Source organism: Anopheles moucheti (genome assembly GCF_943734755.1).
Source record: "Anopheles moucheti chromosome X unlocalized genomic scaffold, idAnoMoucSN_F20_07 X_unloc_1, whole genome shotgun sequence".
NCBI classification, from domain to species: Eukaryota; Metazoa; Arthropoda; class Insecta; order Diptera; family Culicidae; genus Anopheles; species Anopheles moucheti.
The window spans coordinates 162,501-170,000 of NW_026453515.1; positions in this window are offsets into that span (position 1 = coordinate 162,501).

Genomic DNA, 7,500 nt, shown 5'->3' on the forward strand with positions numbered 1-7,500 from the left:
ACCCGAGCTTGTGTCGGCGACCCAAAATCGACGCACTTGGGAAAAATGTTCTAGCAGGGGCCCTCCCATACAAAAATTTTTTCTTCTCAAAAATGATTTTCGTTTCACTTTTCATACTCAGGGGAGTCTAAAATTGATGTTTTGAGTCACCGTGAAAAAAAAATTTTTTTGACCCGAGCTTGTGTCGGCGACCCAAAATCGACGCACTTGGGAAAAATGTTCTAGCAGGGGCCCTCCCATACAAAAATTTTTTCTTCTCAAAAATGATTTTCGTTTCACTTTTCATACTCAGGGGAGTCTAAAATTAATGTTTTGAGTCACCGTGAAAAAAAAATTTTTTTGACCCGAGCTTGTGTCGGCGACCCAAAATCGACGCACTTGGGAAATATGTTCTAGCAGGGGCCCTCCCATACAAAATTTTTTTATTCTCAAAAATGATTTTCGTTTCACTTTTCATACTCAGGGGAGTCTAAAATTGATGTTTTGAGTCACCGAGAAAAAAAATTTTTTTTGACCCGAGCTTGTGTCGGCGACCCAAAATCGACGCACTTGGGAAATATGTTCTAGCAGGGGCCCTCCCATACAAAAATTTTTTCTTCTCAAAAATGATTTTCGTTTCACTTTTCATACTCAGGGGAGTCTAAAATTGATGTTTTGAGTCACCGTGAAAAAAAATTTTTTTTTGACTCACCGGGTAAAATGGTCGCACTTGGGAAAAATGTTCTACCAGGGGCCCTCCCATACAAAAAATTTTTATTTCTCAAATCGATCCGTGGTTTCACTTTTCATACTCTAGGGCCCATTTGCTTCAACTTTGGAAAAAAATTTCGATGATGAAAAATTTTCACCTTCGACGTCCATCGACCACTCGACCCGAACTTGGTACTTTTGTATGGAGGTACCCGAGTGGTGACTTTTTTATACAAAAATTTTTATTTCTCAAATCGATCCGTGGTTTCACTTTTCATACTCTAGGGCCCATTTGCTTCAACTTTGGAAAAAATTTTCGATGATGAAAAATTTTCACCTTCGACGTCCATCGACCACTCGACCCGAACTTGGTACTTTTGTATGGAGGTACCCGAGTGGTGACTTTTTCATACAAAAATTTTTATTTCTCAAATCGATCCGTGGTTTCACTTTTCATACTCTAGGGCCCATTTGCTTCAACTTTGGAAAAAATTTTCGATGATGAAAAATTTTCACCTTCGACGTCCATCGACCACTCGACCCGAACTTGGTACTTTTGTATGGAGGTACCCGAGTGGTGACTTTTTCATACAAAAATTTTTATTTCTCAAATCGATCCGTGGTTTCACTTTTCATACTCTAGGGCCCATTTGCTTCAACTTTGGAAAAAATTTTCGATGATGAAAAATTTTCACCTTCGACGTCCATCGACCACTCGACCCGAACTTGGTACTTTTGTATGGAGGTACCCGAGTGGTGACTTTTTCATACAAAAATTTTTATTTCTCAAATCGATCCGTGGTTTCACTTTTCATACTCTAGGGCCCATTTGCTTCAACTTTGGAAAAAAATTTTCGATGATGAAAAATTTTCACCTTCGACGTCCATCGACCACTCGACCCGAACTTGGTACTTTTGTATGGAGGTACCCAAGTGGTGACTTTTTCATACAAAAATTTTTTTGCGAATACGTGTTCGTTCGCGATCATTAAGGCCATGAACAACAAGTCCGCTGCGATAGAAATAGTGCATTGTAGTTACTCGACGAGAAAAAAAAATCGGGACTTAGAAAAATTTTTGAAAGTCAAATCGTATTGACTTCCAACAACACCTGATAATAAACACACATTGCCTGTTGCACCACAGTTCGCATTTGACTTAACAAATCGCCTGTTGGTACGCACATCACCATCGACTTTACCAATCGCGTTTCGCACCGCTAATCCCACTTGGCGTGGAGCCACGCACATAATGTTGCGAGGAGAGTATTAATCGGGACTCAGCGTTTTAAGCTCGCGAACACTCCACTATGGGAGTGCACGCAAGCACCAACTGTACACACACAACACAACAATCACTCTCGCGAACACTCCATTCCCAAAGTGAACGCGAGCACCAGCAAGCATGGGTCGCCTGAGAGGATCGATGCGAACGCATCTCTACAACTCGCAGCTCCCAGCCTGTAGTCCCGTCGTTTGCGGGCGGTCGAAGGTGTCGAAACTAGTTGTATCCACGGTCGACGGAAACACAGCCACCAGGGTTCCCTGTGGTAAGGTACTTCCACGTGCAGCGTGCTCCCGCCCGTTGCGGCTCAGTCTAGTGCTATAGCGGGGATGAGACGTCAGTGTGCGCGGGGCAGCACCGACGGATCTCGGAGGGTTGTTAAGCCCGCTAGCTTCACCTAATGGGTTTGAGAAGCGCTATCAGCTCGGATTGGATACGACCTTAGAGGCGTTCAGGCATAATCCAGCGGACGTAGCGTCATACCAAAGTCCGGTCGAACTAGTATTGAGCCAGTGGTCCGTACCTGTGGTTCCTCTCGTACTGCACAGGAATTCCGTTAAGATAGCGGCAAACAGCACACACCAGTAGGGTAAAACTAACCTGTCTCACGACGGTCTAAACCCAGCTCACGTTCCCTTGAAAGGGTGAACAATCCTACGCTTGGTGAATTTTGCTTCACAATGATAGGAAGAGCCGACATCGAAGGATCAAAAAGCCACGTCGCTATGAACGCTTGGCGGCCACAAGCCAGTTATCCCTGTGTGTGCGTAGCTGTCATTTGCAGTGTTAGGACGTGCTTCTGTGTCGCTCCCTTGAAAAGTGAAAAATTGCATGCAAAAACAGCAGAAAAAGGACGGGAAAGTGTTTATAGTGCCTAATTATTGTGCCCTTTAGTCGCCTATGGCGTTATATCAGTGAAACAGGACGATGCTCGCCTGGAAAGTGCGTTGAAAGTCTCCCCATACATTTTGTATGGGAGCAGTAAAGTGCGGAAATAACGCAGAAAAGGCGAATAAAAACATTAAGTGGCGTTATTAAATCATAGTGTCGGCACCGATAAACGGTTTTATAAACGGTAATAGAAAGGAAATAGCCGAAAAGTGCATAAAATAGTGCGTGCAAAATAGCGGCAGAGCGGCGTCAGGTGTGTCGGCGCGTGTGAATGTGCGGCTTGGAACGCGTTCGCGTCTTGACAGCGACGTCAAGCAAGTTCGCAGTGAACCCCTGACAGCGATCCAGCACGTCCGCGGTGAACTGGAGCAAGTCCGCAGTCTACCACCGGCAGCGAGCTTTAGCGGAGACACCAAACAGCGCCATCTATTGGGAACCGCGGAGCTTTCGCGAGTGGCGTCACCTGGTGGTCCGTACCGGTATTACGGCTAGTGGAGACAACAACCAGCATCGCTTGGGAGATTTCGACGTTGGAGAAGGAGGCGAACCTGGAAATAATTTTTTGAGTCCTTATTGGTTTTATCATATATTGCTGGAATTAATATTTGTTTTTGTTTCAGAAGAAGCAAATATATATCCAGTAATTCCCAACCAAGCAGGCTGGCCTTCTGAAGGCCATGGATAGGACTTTGAGGGGGCGCACTCCCTCGGTGGACGAGTCGAGTGCTGCCAGCAAAGGCAAACCAGGAGCGAGCTCGAGCAAGAGGCTCACTGTCCCGTTGACGCCTGTAATGGAGGGCGTTACTGTGAGCGGAGCCACTAGCTCCAGCAAATACGCGGCCAAGTTGGTGACTGGCTGTGGAGGTTCCCCGTCGAGCGAGGTGCGACGCATGATAAGCGAAGCAAAGCTGGACAACGAGACGCTTCTCACGGTCGTTAAGAAGCTGGAGGAGCAGGTGTCGCTCCTGCGTGTACAGCTTGAAACGGCGGCCGAGCAGGCTCGGCAGGACCTGCGTGAGGCGCGTCTCGAGGCGCGACAACGGGAGGAGCGGCTGATCGCCGATAACCTGCAGCTGCGGGAAGAGCTGCGAAAGGAGCGGGAGCTGCTCACGACGCTGGTGGCGCAGTCCATCGGCCATAACCAGCCTGTTGTGCAGCAACAGCCAGAAAGAGCCACGCAGCAGCGTGGACATCAGCAGGACGCGGTGGTGGCAATGAGCAAGCCACCTCAGACGACGGATGGCGGCTCCTGGGTTGAGGTGGTGCGCCGTAAGCCGCCACGTCAGCAGGCGGCTGATCTACAGCGGCAGCAACAGTGGCCACAGCTCCCGCAACGTCAGCAGCAGCAGCAGCGGCAGCAACCGCAACAACGGCCCCAGCCGCAACGGCCGCAGGCCCAGCTGCAGCAACAGCAAGGTGTGGCCAGTACGTCTGGTGCGCAACGTGGAGGTCAGGCGCAACAGCGTCAACGAAAAATAAAGCTGGATGCTATCGAGGTTGCACCGGCGGAGGGCCAGAGCTGGGACGAGGTGTACCAGCTGGTACGAGCAGCTCCCGAGTTGCAGCGTTTCAACAGCCAGCTGGGGGTCGGACGTCGGACCATGCGTTCGCGGTTAGTAATGGACGTGGAGAAGGGGGCAGATACGGCCGCGATCCTCAAATGCGTGCAGGAGGTGTGCGCTCGGGGAGACCAGCCAGCTGCCGCCAGACTGGTGACACCAACGGTGGAGGTCCGGGTCGACGCTATTGACCCTTTAGCGAAGGAGCAGGACGTGGCGCTGGCTCTAGCCAGCCTTGCACAGTCGCCGGTGGAGGAGTCTGCCGTGCAGCTGCGAAAAGCCTGGAACGGAACGAAGGTGGCGTTCGTTCGCGTTCCGGAGAAGGCGGCGGAGCAGTTGAAGGACCGGCATGTACTGATAAAGTACACCTCGTGCCTTGTGCGGACGGCACAGGCTTCGACGTCGCGAGAGCAACGGTGCTTCAGGTGCCTGGAATTCGGTCACCTTCGGGCCAGCTGCCGGAGCGAGGTGGATCGGACAGCTGCGTGCATCCGCTGCGGCCAACCGGGTCACCTGGCCCGAGCCTGCACAGCGGAGGTGTGCTGTGCGGTCTGCAAGGGCCCTCACCGAGTAGGACACCCGTCCTGCACCCGGAAGGTCTGAAGGTCTTGCAGATCAACCTCGGGCGCAGCCGTGCAGCGCAGGACATCATGCTGCAGACGGCTAGGGAGATCGGAGCGCAGGTGGTGATAGCGTGCGAGCTGTACAAACCACCTAGAGACAGCGTGCGGTGGGCGGTCGACGAGGCTCAGAGCGTAGCAGTAGTGGCGACTGGCGGCTACCCCATCCAACGACTGGGGAGTTCATCGGTGCCTGGGCTGGTAGTTGCCACCATAGCCGGGATAACGTTTGCCAGCTGCTATGTGTCCCCCAACATCGGACAAGCGGAACTCGGCGACTACTTGGAAGCGGTTGAGCTCACGCTCACGGGGCAGGATCCCATGGTTCTGGCTGGGGACTTTAACGCCTGGAACCAGGAGTGGGGCAGTTCAAGAACCACGGCGAAGGGTGAGGACTTGCTGAGTGTTGTTGAGCACCTCGGACTTCGGACGCTCAACCGAGGGAACACACCCACTTTCAAGGGCAACGGTGTTGCACGGGAAAGCGTCATCGATGTGAGCTTCTCGAGTCCCTGCGAAGCGGAGCCAGGCAGTTGGAGTGTGAGCAGTAGGTACTCCGGTAGCGACCACAGCTATGTGCTGTTCAGCGCTAAACTGCCTTCGACCAGCGGCCGACGTGAACACCAGCATCGGCCACACTGCAACGGGCACGGCGGTACAGCAGGCATGACGCGGCACGCGGGAACACGCTACAAAACAAGCCAATTCAATCAGGCTTGTTTTAAGCTGGCGCTTGGGATCGGCCGTTTCGACGATGTAAGCACACCTGAGGGCCTGATCAGGGGGCTCACAGAAGCGTGCGACGCAACGATGGAGAGGATCCACAAGACCAATTTCCGGCAGGCTCCGACGTTATACTGGTGGAACCCGGAAATCGCGAGGGCGCGAGATGCGTGCGAAGCTGCCGAGGCCAGGCTACGCACAGCAACGCAGACCGACGACCGTATCGCCGCTTCAGCCCGCTTGCTGGACGACCGTAGGGCTTTGGAACGGGAGATCCAGCGCAGCAAAGAGCGCTGCATGCAGGAGCTCATCGACGGAGTCGAGGACGATGTGTTTGGGTTGGGGTATCGAGTGGTTATGGCCAAGCTGCGCAGTCGAGCGCCGCCAGAACTGGACCGTTCTGTGCTGGAGCCGATCATCGACGCCCTCTTCCCGGCCCACCCATCGTTCGAGTGGCCGCCGATTGCGACGGAAAGCGACGAGGACGAAGAGCCCATCCGACCAGTCACCCGTGAGGAGATCCTTTGCATCGCTGAGGGGATGGCCACCTCAAAGGCGCCGGGTCTCGATGGAATTCCCAACGCGGCAGTGAAGACCGCGATGAGGGAGCACCCGGAAGCGTTCGTGCGGGCCTACAATGAGGTCCTGCAGAGCGGCGAGATTCCGGCATCGTGGAAAGTGGCACGCCTGGCGCTCATCCCGAAACCAGGCAAGCCACCGGGCGAACCGTCGTCAAGTCGTCCACTGCTGATGCTGGGAGCGGCACCTAAGAGGTTCGAGAGACTGGTTTTGAACCGCCTCAATGAACATCTCGAGGATGAGAGCGCACCTCGCCTATCACAGGACCAATACGGCTTCCGCCGTGGACGCTCTACGGTCCAAGCTATAGAGAGGGTCATCGAGAAGGGACAGTACGCCAGGACGTTCCATCGCACCAACGGCCGGGATCCTCGATGTCTGATGGTGGCAGCGTTAGACGTCAGGAATGCCTTCAACACGGCCAGTTGGAAGGCGATCGCGATGGCCCTCCAAGAGAAGCGCGTCCCAGCAGCGCTCCAGAGAATTTTGCGCAGCTATTTCTCTGAGCGGGAAATGATCTATGAGACGAGCGAGGGGCCAGTGCGACGAAAACTATCGGCGGGTGTTCCACAGGGGTCGATTCTTGGGCCGACCCTCTGGAATACAATGTATGACGGCGTTCTGCGGCTGACACTGCCGGACGGTGTGGAAACGGTCGGGTTTGCGGATGACCTGGTGGTTCTAGCTGCTGGGACAACACCACAGGAGGCAGCTACCTTGGCGGAAGAGGCCATTTCTTTGATCAGCTCGTGGATGGAGGCTCATCACCTTGAGCTTGCGCCGGCCAAGACCGAGCTGGTCATGATCTCCACGATGCGAAGGGCAAACTCCCGTCACCCGGTCAATATCAACGGAGTGGAGCGAATGCCGAAAGAGACCATTAAATACCTGGGGGTCATCCTACAGGACCACATGTCGTGGGGGCCGCATGTGGATTACGCCACGGCAAAGGCGAAACGTGTGGCACAGGCGGTCACACGGCTAATGGCGAACCACAGCGGGCCTAAGTGCGGAAAGCGACGGCTCCTCTCGGCTGTGGTGGATGCGACGCTCCGGTATGCTGCACCGATTTGGCACGAGGCGCTAGACGTGCGAGGAAATCGTCGCAAGCTCATCAGGGTGCAGAATTTGTACGCGAGACCCGTTGCCCGCAC